Genomic DNA, 12,978 nt, shown 5'->3' with positions numbered 1-12,978 from the left:
TTGTCATACACATCAACCAAATTACGCTTTAGATTACTTGAGGGCACAACAGCATTGTTGCCACCTGACACGGGTGTTGTATTATCACCGGTGACCGATAGAGAGTCCTTAGATAAGAAAATAGTTCAGGGAAGTTGTTAATGAAAATTCTTAAGGAATAAATATTCAAATAATATGTCCAAACATTGAAAGGGGACCTTCATATTAACGGTATCTTGAGAAATGGTATCTCCTGTCGTCAGTTGCATGGGGTCTGACAAGTCATTCTGTTTAGAAAAAAATAACTGGTTATTTAATTAGAAATATTAAATTAAATTATTGACATAAGAATGAAATTTACCTGGTCTAGGTTGAACTTATTCTCTAGAGCGGAAATTATATTCTCATCATCATAAGAATGAAATTGCACTAATTTTGACGTTATTTTACTAATCACGTGAAAATAACGTTAAAAGTGGCGGAAGGTTAATCAGGTATCATGTGGTGGCGTTGATAGCCGAAAGACAAGGGCACATGCACCAATCAGCCGGTGTCCCGATGATTGAGTGTTATGTGTCTTATGTCCAAGGCTTGATTCAAAACTACTATCGAGCCGGGGGTCTCACCGGAAGCAGCCTCTCTATCCCTATGGGATAGAGGTAAGGCTGTCTACATCTTACCCTCCTCAGACCCTACCATAGCATTGCTATTGGTGGGATATACTGAGTACGATGATGATGATGATGATCAGTATATTTGGCTATACCAAAACACTTATCTTGTCTTTCTTGATATCAATCTTGAAAGCGTACTTCTTCCCCAATAAAGTGTTCAAAACACCAGGAAATGGTTTCGATTCAACACCCTTCAACAAAAACAATTAATAAGTAAAAAGATAACACACTTATTTTTTGAAGAATGAGTGTTTTGGTTATTTTAATTATACCTTTATAAATCTGTCTATCAAATCATCAGCAGTAACTTTCAAAATTTTAACTGCTTCCTTATCCCATAATGTCAAATCAATGATGCCAGTAGGATCTTGTACTCGTATAAGTATTCTAAACCTTCAAAATTAAAATGTAATGTCAAAATCTTGATGTTTATTAATGATCAAGACTAATGGGTATAATAAATGTTTGCGAATGATGATACCTATTGATTGGAGAGAAATCTTTATCTTTGCATCTATCATTGCTGCATTTTGTATCGCCCTTTTTAACCCCTTTTGGACATGTGTTGCACGATAAGCAGTACCATTGTTGAGTTGGTGGTACATACTTAATGGTACCAAGAATGACAAGTGATCTAACCTGTAATAATAAAAAAAATAATATTGTAGTTATGCAGCATTATGTATTGTTTTTTTAAAAGTAATAATAATAATAATAATAATAGACATAATAATAATATTAATAATAATAATAGACATAATAAAAATAATACTAAACCGTTTTAACGTGGACTTTTGCAATGTTATTGAATTCAGTCTTGATAAGGAAATCATCTTGAATAGAGCAATTGACAGATGAGGAAATCGACCTCTGACTTGAAGCTTTTTGTCCATTTGTTTTGTGATTAAGCCTAAACATATTATAAAGAACAATTAGACAGATTTAGTACTAAGCATAAACTTAAAATATAATATGTATTAAAAATATTAAATTTATATACGAACAAACCTTTGCTTAAATGAAATTATATCTTCAATGTTTTCATCGATGAAAAGTTTGGAATAAACATAGTTGTTTGAAGCCCATGGTTTATCTACAAACGTTAAACTATTTACGTTAGAAAAAAAATAACGAAATTAAATGAAATGAAATGATATTAATAAACAGCATACCTTGCCAGAATTTGAATCTACCAAATTGCAAGATAATGACAACATTTGTTTTGTCTGGATTAGTTAAAATATAATCTTTCATCTGATTAGCATAATCCCCAAAGAATGTGACATTGATTTCATTAGCGCTGCACATCATTTAGATTATAACATATAAATAAATAAAGTTATTTAAATAAATAAGAAAATTTTTTTAAAAAAAAAGGAAACTAACTTCAAATCTTCAAGATGGACGGTAATTTTAGTTGTAGGATTCCCTCCTTTACCGGGAAAAGTCGTGGGCTTATCCCAGCGGGTGATGAGACCAATGATATCTGTATAGATAGTAGATATTAAAGTACATATTTTGACTGTAAAAATATGTTTATAAATAATAAACAAATTTGACTAACCAACGGTATGAAATTGTGGAAACAAATTGTTGTTCATGTCTTCAAAACTTGCAAAAGTAAAACCATATGGTTCTCCCACAAAATCGTTCTTCAATGATGTTAGTGTCATGATTAAAAGACACTTTGTTAGGATTCCCCATAAACTTGTTGCTAGCACGATTTTCAGCAAGAAACACATTAGTAATTAAAATAGTAGAGTTAAGTTCAACCAAACTTTTAAAGTTTTGCCAATGTTCGTTTATGATGCTTCCCAGCATCTTGTTTCCCTTTAATTTTAAACATAAAAAATTGATGTTAATATTAAATATAAACAGCAAGTTTTCAAAATGTGTCTTTAAACAATACATATTAAATTACCTCTTCGTCCATTAAAACCATCTCAACAGAGTAAACTTTACCTTGTTGGTTATAGTTCATGTACTTCCACAGCCGTATAATACGCACCTTCACATTGAAAACATCTGTTGACACGTCAAGTTTGTTGAGCATGGTAACATGAACTTCATCATCCATTCTGTTGGTGTTGATATGAAGGGGAAAAAAAAAAAGAAAACATTTTACTGAAAAAATTAAGTATCTAAAACCAATTAGAATTGGTAAAGTAATAAGCAAATTACCCCTAAAAAGTTACCTGGTATTTGTCGATGGATGAAAGAAATGATAAGCAGATTGTGTAAATGCAATGTGGAATGGATCCGATATTCTACAATTTGTTCCAGATAAATGGTATTCTATGAAAAAAGGAACTGTAACTTCCAGAGAAAAAAGATAGGAAATTTGAATTTAAATTCAATTATCTTTAAATATGTTAAATTAAAATACCTTATCCTAAAAAGTTTTAAAAAAATAACATTATTCAGAAATATAGTATCAATTTATATGACAGTTTGTTTTTCAACACGTTTTTTTTTTCTAGATTTTTTAAGCCCATAAAGAATCATTAAACATAAGTTAATGTGCTATATGAATGGCAACATAAAACATAAAGTAATTAATAAAGTAACGTAAAAATGGCAACTAACCTTCTTTGCATCTCGCATGAAATCATATTCAACTCGTTTTAGTTGGGGCTGAAGAACAGTGGGGAAATCAATGAACAGATGGAGGACGGCTGGAGTAGGTGATTTAGGGTTTAGGGATGATTTGTGGTAGAGAATATATGATATGTTTATATAGGATTCACTAAAACGAACTAAATATGATAATTTACTCGTTTTAGAACCAGATGGGCCTTTAATGATCAAATCAACATTATAATCTGTAAATTTCGTTCTTGAACAAGGGGTAATGTATATGGACATGTTTCTAAGCTAGGTTAGTTTTCTTGGGGCTTAAAACCCCGATTTCGTCCAAAAAAAGCGATTTCGGGCCAAAAACGAACTAGGAAACGATTTTAAACAAAACGATCTGAACAGTTTGCCCATAGCGCCCTGCGGTGGGGGAGGGCCATCCCACCACGGGGAGCTCCAGCCAAAATGGGAGGAATTTGGTTTTTGACGCTTTCAGTCCTTGTAGTTTGAGAATGGGATAATTAATGAATCTTTTATGCATAAATTAAGAATTGGACATCTTTTAAAGTATGAAGGGCCTAAAGTGAATATTAAAAACTTAAAGTCTTATAAATATTTAATTTCTAATAACAATGAAGATCTAAAAATGTTTTCAGGTCGGGTTATACGCAAACGAATACGAGTTTGAAAAATCCGAGATGTTACAGTCTCCCCTACTTTAGGGAATTTCGTCCCAAAATTAAGGAAAACAAAACATCATTGTTGTTTGAAAATAATTAAACTTTTAAACAAAATATCATAACATAGAACTTCCAATAACTAAAGCAACGCTTCGAATGACAATCCGATAAGGGCACTTATATATAGGATGTACCAGCGGCGTATCCACCATGTCCTTATCATCTCATCATTCGTACCGTTACCCAAGCTACCTTAGGTTCTAAATTATGACACACAATTGTACTTATTATAATTTTCATGCGAATACTGTAACGCCCGTAAATTTCGTTAATTGGCTCGATCGTTTATAAATGTTGGTCAAAAAGCCGGGGTTTCATCTTTCTAATTTAGAGCCTTGTAATACGTTTTAAAAGTCCGTTTGTCCATCCTTTTTTCCCAAAACATCCCCTCTTACGGCTTAAAGTATTATACTAGTATGTAACACCCGACATTTTCGTTTATCGGCATGCACGTTGTAGAGTTTGTATATTTATCGGGCTTGACCCGGCATTCTCCCGGGAGCTCCTTGCAAACCTCGTAAACGTTCTCACTTAACTTTCCACCCAAGTTGCTACATACTTCAATTTGGAGGGACTTGGATGTAACTATTTTATATCATAAAACAAAAGAAAACTCTAACCCTAAACCTATTTGCAGCCGTCGGACCTGGACCCCCCCTGCTCGTTTTTCTTCTGCCCAGCCAAGTTTCAGCCGTGAAAACTTCAATTCAAGGTCGGTTTTATGATTCCCCATGTCTTTTACACCTTAATTGATCATATGAACGCGCTTATTGGTCGTTAAGATTAAGTTTTGATGATAACAGCTTGCTGACAGATTCGTATACATTTATTGTAGGGTCTGTAACGCGATGTTAATCCACTTTTTTTGATCGATTCTTGATTCCATGATGTTCTACTTTGAGTCGAGTTTCCAGAAAGGTATAATACGTAATTTTTGGACGAGATTTGAATAGTTTTTATGAATTTATAAAATCGAGTGTCAAAGCTGATGCGGGATGACGGATTCTGGTATGTCTTCCCGACATCATAACCTTTTTTCGACGAGTCTAAATTGGTTGGTTCCACTTCTGGAAGTTAATATTTTGAGTTAGGAACCAAACCCAATTGGAATCGTTTAATTTGGCTGGGTAATGAATTTTATAAAAATAAAACCATTTTGTTGCGCAGATGAAATAGCTGCACATACCTTTCTGTGTTAGAAGAATTTTTATGATTTTTGTGTCCAATAGAAAAATATAATAAAAATATTTTTATAAACTTAAGATATTTATGTAACACTGGTAAAAATTTAATAATTTAATTCCATGGTTTTCTTATGTAATAAAATACATCTTTGCATGCTAAAATCTTCATGTTATATTCGTATTGATCAATAAGTTCGTTTTAGGCTTAACCGGTGGCTGCCCTTTCTCGCATCTTTCGGGGCTGTTATAATTGAAGTTCTTACTCCGTCATATTCTTAGGTATGTCACTTGCAATATACTAAAATTTCATGGCCAATGGAGGTGTTTAGGTCGGTCAATCGATTTTAGTTCGAAAACTAGGGTTTATCGGGTGTAGGATTGGCAATTGTTGAGTTTGATGCGTTAAACGATCGGATGACCGACCGAATCAGTTTGTACAGCCCTAGGGGAGTTTAAGGGCTATGGGAAAATTATATTTTTGATGCACGGGGCTGTTGGGGTTAGTGCTTCGTCAATCGAGTCGGCGGTGCGTGAATTTTCGTTTAAACGTTAAAGTAAGAGTTGTAAAAAGGAACCGTTAACCCTATCAACTCGGGTGACAAAATCTTGATGAATGAAAAGATTTAAAATGGAATTTGGTCCATTCGGGGCTGATTCGTTTAACAAATGGTTTTAAGGTTTATTTCGCGCGCATTCGACCCGATTTGATTATCGTTGGGCCTTGGGCCAAGTGTTGGGCCTTGGGCCAAAGTGTTGGGCCTTGGGCCAAGTTGTTGGGCTTGAACGGCCCATTAGGCTAGAGTGTTCTTACAGTCTAGTTTAGTAACGCGTTGTGTATAATTTACAAGCCCTTGCTTGTAATTGTGCACTTAGGGATTTCCTAGCTCATTGCAGGTGTTCGGTTGATTCAAGTGAATTCATGATGCCCTTTTTACTCTTTTACATTTTGGGCTAGCATACACACCGAAATACAATTTTAAACGATTTTACTCGTTACAATGATTTGAATAGTTTTACATGGTCTCACTCGTGATTGTGCATTTTGAAAGCTATATTTGAATTATTTTATATGCCTTAGGATATTTTAGACTCATTCATGGTCTTGTGTCCTTAAGGTTACATACACTATTGACGGTCTAGACTCGAGGACGTTAGCAGACTTGGTAGTAATTGAATATGAGTAGACCTATCTACTTAGTTCCCGTATGGGATGATATATATATATATATATATATATATATATATATATATTTATGTAGGAATATATATATGTATGTATATATGGAGGTATGTATGTACGTATGAGGATGTGTACCTTATAGCCTACGATTGTTTAATGATATTTAGTTTCTCGTGACTAAGAATGATGTATGTAGGCTTATTGTTGTGTGTGTGCATGGTGATTCACGGCCGGGTCAAATATATTACTCGGGTTGTACCCGTGGTGAAGAGGCCCGTGTGACGTGATCATCATTTTGGCGGGTCAAATATATTACTCGGGTTTTAAAATCCCGTGGTGAAGAGGCCCGTTGGATGTTGAGCCGTGATCGGGTCAAATATATTACTCGGGTTGTACCCGTGGTGAAGAGGCCCGTATCACGTGCCTGGATGTGTGAGCCGGGATCGGGTCAAATATATTACTCGGGTTGTACCCGTGGTGGAGAGGCCCGTATCTCGTGCTCGGATGTATAAGCTGTGACCGAGTCAAATATATTACTCGGGTTTGACTCGTGGTGGAGAGGCTCGTGTCACATGCTTAGGTCTTACCGCGTCCGGGTCAAATATATTACTCGAGTCTTGAATCGTGGTGGAGAGGCCCGTGTACGTGTGTTCGACGATGATTGTATTACTTGGTGAATTATATATAATTTATTTTATTTATACCTTCTCTATTGTTTATAACTATAGCTTTGAAATAAAGTATGAATTATTGTTTATGAAAACTTGAACTCACTCAGCTCAAGCTGACTTTGTGTGTATGTTAGATTGACTTTCAGGTTGAGGATTAGAGATTTCCGCTTGGACGTGCTAGAAACTACTCGGACGGTTGAAGGCACATCTAGTCGAAGAATTAATAACGCAAACTGTTTCTTTTAAATTATTACCATAAGTATTTAAATTTTAATTTTGGTCACTTTCCGGGTTTTGGGAATTTTGATGTTATCTATTCCGCTGTTTACTACTCTGAAACGATTTTAATGAGATGAAGATTTCAAATAAAAAGAATATTTTATTTACATTTGATTTTTGCACACTTGCACCCGTGTTTGGGATTTTTAATACTTAAACTTTTCCGCTGTTATTTACTCTGAACTTGTTTTAAATAAAACGAATCGATTGGGTTTAAATTTTTGTGAATTTGGGGAGGTGATTACCAACTATAGTATTCCCGGGATTCGGGGTCTTACAAATACGAGTTTGAAAAATCCGAGATGTTACAACTTTCATCTGCATCTTCTATATAATCCAAGGATCAAAACCCCTAACCCTAATTGCGTTAATAATTGCCGTAACCCAACTGTTTGGATACCGACTTTGCCGCAGCTGCGGGGTAATCATTCTCCCTATTCCTATCATCGTTGGAGGTAATTGAAATACATATACTGCTCGTCGATCATCAACAATCAAAAGCCCTAACATTAATTTAACGAATGTTTAACGAATTGATCGATTTATGAATTAGGGTTTATAATCAATTTGGTTTTAAACAAGTTCTATATATAATAAACTATTTTCAGAGTTTAATCAACTGACACACCAGCGCATATGGCTAGTGTGTGTGTGTTCAAGTCTTATACCGGCCACTGGCGCGGGTTCGAGTCCCGGCCAGTCCGTTTTTTTTGGTTGCTTTATTTTTGTAGTTTTTAACTTGTTTTTAATTATTTATAATATATTAACATTAATATTAAATATTCAATATACAATATTTTATTTATCCGACATTATAAAGCTAAAAGTTTCGTGTCAATCAAGTCTCGTTACAAGTTTCGTTTGTATATATATATTTTGTTAATAATAAACTATCATTATTTTATTAAAACCCGACACTAATATTAAGGCTTCTCGTTGTAAAAATATCTTTATGAAATTTACTTATATTTATCAGACAGATATATATGTATATATATATATGTATGTATGTACGTATTATTATTATATATGTGTGTATATATATATATATGTATGTATGTATGTATGTATTATTTATTTAAAAAAAAAACAAAAACTATAATAAACGTATTTAACGTTTTATAAGTGTTAAATATACTTTTACCATTGAATTTCGTTAAAGTTTCCAAAATATAAATTTTGTGATAATTATATAATTAAACGGTTATTATTATAACAGGTCTCAACTTATATTTATTCAAACTAATTATTTGTAAGTTCGATTATACGTTAAACAATGATTTTTATAATTAAACAATAACAATAATCCGTAGAGATCAATCGTTCAATCCGTAATATACCAATCATAATTGTAACTCAAATCATATCGAAATCCTAAATTCATTATACGTATTACATCATTCATTCCTAATATTATATTATTTAATTAGGATTCTTGTCGATAATTCTCAAAGAGTGTGATTTTCACTTTCTTGACGTAAACATTCCCGTTTGGCTTAATTGATCAGGTGAGTTTTATCATTCCCCTATTTTACTCAATTTTCACACAAACTTTTTGGGGACATATGCGTATATCATACTATACATACATATCTATATATACATACATATCAAAAATAGCAAACGTGTAATTATGTGTGATTAATCAAATCTACCAGTTATGTGCTTATTTATCTTTGTATGCAATCGCTTGACATATTCCCTTGGAGAGGGTTCTCATTCTATTGACCACCTCCCGATTCGTTTGGCAACTGTCTTATTCTCATTATTTGCTCATCGTTGATTTACCGGCGCCCGATTCGCTTGGCAATGGTTTAATCGGCAACTTACTTGCTTGTGATTTGATTTCATTACCGCATTTATTACGTTTTGCTTATTTATTATATTAACATTACTTTTTGTGTCAAAAATTGGTGATAAACTCACTCAACATGTTTGTTGACAAAACTCCATTTTCTACGTATATGCAGGTTGCTTGAAGTTGAAGTATGGACACTTAGAAAGACCTTAGGGTTATATTGAAGATAAACTTGAATTTAAATGATTGTATACATTTATTTGAATTGTATTGTTGTATTTGAATATTGTGTGCACAATTGAAATAAAATAATTAAATAGATATTGTCACATTTATATTATGATAGTATCTTCGAGCTGTGAGCAATCAGATCACGCCCCGGCATTTCTCCCTTAGGTTGGGGTGTGACAGATTGGTATCAGAGCCGAAGGTTATAAGATAGGTCGTTAGAAATTGTCCTAGACATATGTTAGGAACCCTATACGTGCTTATCTAAACTGCCTTAAGTGCTATTTAAAAATTGTTTACAACTTGCTTAGATTAACTATTTTATTGTATTTATATTATTTATTTATTGCACACACACACGAATTCTGAGGTTATGCCTCAACTTTCAAAATATTTTTAAATCCTCTTAATTTTTGGTAGATTATATTTTATTGTGGGAAATTCCTTAAGAATTCCCGTGTTTTGCTCTTTCACCTTAAAGCATGGGGGTATGACAAATCTCATACAACCATAACTTCAAGTGGTACCCGTAATCGGCTAAACGGTTCCGTGGTAAACATAACCGGCTAAACGGTTATACTTCCAAATTAAATTTTTTAAATTATTTTAAATGCTTAATTGGGTGAAAGATCCATGCATGGGCACTCCAACTATTCATTACATAAACCATTTTTTATTTGATTTTTAGGTTGGAAAGTATCGTCCGGGGTGGTTCCCGAGATACACCAACAACTTATATTTGATTCGTTGATTCGATATTTAGTTGAGTCGGTTAAATGCCATGTAACGCTCATGGTCCGAACAACTCCATTGATTCGATAATTCGTTAATTAGTTGGGTCAGTTAAATGCCATGTACACGCTCATGGGCTGAGCAACCCAATTGTTTATTACACGTTATTCAAATTGGGCTATCAAATTGCCATGGAGCGCTCATGGGAGGTCAATTCACAAACTTTATGTTGCTTTATTAAGTTAGGCCATTCAAATTGTCATGGAAAGCTCATGGGAGGTCAACTAGTTTAATATGCTTGATAATGTTATTCTTGGAAAATCTTATAAAAACATTGTTCCTTTACTTAAATGCTTCAAACTCATACATATTATTTTAATTCTTGACTCGTCCTCGAGTCTTCACTAGTACTAATTCATATACATACACATACGTGTCCCCATTATTTCATATCAACTCATTCCTACAACTCACATGTCATCTTACACACTTCCATTATTAGTCATCATAGAATGTCTTTCCTAAGAATCATTGTCGTAATCAACGTCGTTCACCTGTTTCCCGTAATTGCCATTCGACTACTAGAATCATCAAAGAGTGCTGCTGTATGCTATTAACCGACCAACCGTCAACCTCAACAAAACTAATATACCCCGAACAAGAAATCTTATACTAACTCATATCCGTTAAAATATTATTTAAATTATACTTTCTTAATTATATCTATATCCTCGAACTATAAATTTCTAAGTAAATTTAAATCCTTATCCTCAAGTTTAAACTATAAATATTTTATCATCTCTTGTTTTCCTTAATATCATGATGGTTTTCACAACTTATTTTCCACTTTATAAATATTTATTATTAAAATTCAATTATTGTAAATTTTATTATTATTAAACTAAATTATGTATTCTCTAAATTTAATTTTCATTTTTAAATTAAAAAGTTTCGAATAATTAATTTAACTTTTATTATTAAATTGACCTTTTGATTGAACATTCATCGTAAATATTTCAACTCTCTACTTTGATTTTTTTGAAAATTTTGAACATTTTAAATGATAAATTCGTAGTTAGAATAGTTATGGTGGTTCATGCATATCTAGCCTCGCATTTATCTCAAATTATTATATGCTTCATTTTAATTTAGAATTTATTAATTATTCAAATTTCCATTATTGATAATTTAAATTATTTACTTCTTAATATTTATAACGATTTTATGAAGAAGGAAAAATCCACGAATTTCCAATTTAATATAATTAAATTACCTACTTTATATTTTATCTAATTCTAAAGGTTTAATTGGAATAGTACTATCTCGGTGGTTCGGGAATATCCGTTTTCCAATTTAATCTATTAATAATTTAATTCAAAGAACGTATATTTTCGCATCATCATTTAAATTATTAATTACTAACTATTATAATATTTTAAGAATATCTTAATCGAATTAATCTAATCCCAAAGTCACAAACTTGAAAAGCTATAGCTTTATAATTAACTTCTCTTTAAATCTCATAAGTTCTCAACTAACTAAACTCGTATCACCAAATAAATTTGTACTCTCGATCTTAAGAATTGTTATAAATTAAACCTTTGGCATATCGTTTAATGGATAAAATTCCTTTATCAAAGTTAAACTATTAGGATCTTGTATCTCCATCTCATTTCCTTAATCTCGATTATCACAATAACATCTGTTTCACCAAATCTATTTTCTTCAATTTTCAAAATTTTACTTTCAAAAGCAAAAGAGGTTTTCGAAATCTCATGGTTTTATTAACTCAACTCGAACATTTATTAATTATTATTGAAATTATCTTTAGAATTATCAAAACAATTGTTTTCTCTTAAAAGTTTTATTTAAAACGTTTTATAACCCACAAATGGAATGGATTATGTGGACTATCCGACGATAAGAATAATTATGGATGCATACATAATTATCCAAGTCATCGCATGGAAATCATAATACGTACAATTATGTGTCATGATTTAGAACCTAAGGTAGCTTCGGTAACGGTACGAATGATGAGATGATAAGGACATGGTGGATATGCCGCTGGTACATCCTATATATAAGTGCCCATATCGGATTGTTATTTGAAGCGTTGCTACGGTTATTATAAGTTCTATGTTATGAAATTTTCGTTAAAAGCTTAATTGTTTTCAAAACGATGATGTTATGGTTTTCCTTAATTTCAAGACGAAATTCCCTAAAGTAGGGGAGACTGTAACAACTCGGGTTTTCCACATACGACCTTATACCTACTACCCGACCCGTTCTATGTTCGGGAAATTTGTCATTTGAAAATAATCACGTTTATCAAGAAATTTTATTAACATTTATATTTGTTTGTTATATATATTAAATATACATTAAAATTTGGAAGATATGCATTTTTTGACCCAAAAATAAACTTCAAACCAATAATGTTTCCACCTTAACTCTTCAAGGACTAAATTGCAATTGCTGCATAATACTTTTATAATCAATTGGATTCTGAACCCGTTTACCCAAACCCATTAACCCGTTTAACCATATCCGTGGACCCGTTTATATTTCTTGAGCCACAATTCTCGTCATAAACTTGGAATTGAATCAAGTTTATGATTATTCTCACCATACTCGGCCTAACCGACTAGATCAATTAGGAAATAAGATTTTATATGATATGAATTGATATGTTTCATAACCGTCTTAACCTAAGGCCGATTGTATAACTTAGGACTATTTATAATTCAATTGCTTTCATCTGCATCTTCTATATAATCCAAGGATCAAAACCCCTAACCCTAATTGCGTTAATAATTGTCGTAACCCTACTGTTTGGATACCGTCTTTGCCGCAGCTATGGGGTAATCGTTCTCCCTGTTCCTATCATCGTTGGAGGTAATTGAAATACATATACTGCTCGTCGATCATCAACAATC

At 32.6% G+C, this 12,978-nt stretch overlaps 1 long non-coding RNA gene across 2 annotated transcripts; it reads right to left on the bottom strand.

Annotated features, from left to right (window-relative positions):
* Positions 1–930: 930 nt before the first annotated feature.
* On the bottom strand, positions 931–1,757 carry LOC143541314 (uncharacterized). Of its 2 annotated transcripts, XR_013136740.1 has the most exons (4): positions 1,662–1,757; positions 1,431–1,521; positions 1,135–1,292; positions 931–1,046 (listed from the first exon to the last, which is right to left on the bottom strand). It is a non-coding gene; the product is annotated as an uncharacterized LOC143541314 (long non-coding RNA). The 2 variants fall into 2 exon arrangements; XR_013136739.1 differs by lacking the exon at positions 1,662–1,757 and having other exon boundaries at positions 1,431–1,538.
* Between the last annotated feature and the right edge of the window lie 11,221 nt (positions 1,758–12,978).

This window comes from Bidens hawaiensis, unplaced genomic scaffold (assembly GCF_021521415.1).
Source record: "Bidens hawaiensis isolate Kalapana, Puna unplaced genomic scaffold, B.hawaiensis_p1.1 tig00012550_1, whole genome shotgun sequence".
NCBI classification, from domain to species: Eukaryota; Viridiplantae; Streptophyta; class Magnoliopsida; order Asterales; family Asteraceae; genus Bidens; species Bidens hawaiensis.
Note: the sequence above shows the minus strand (reverse complement) of the source record. Positions and strands in the feature narration are given on the sequence as shown.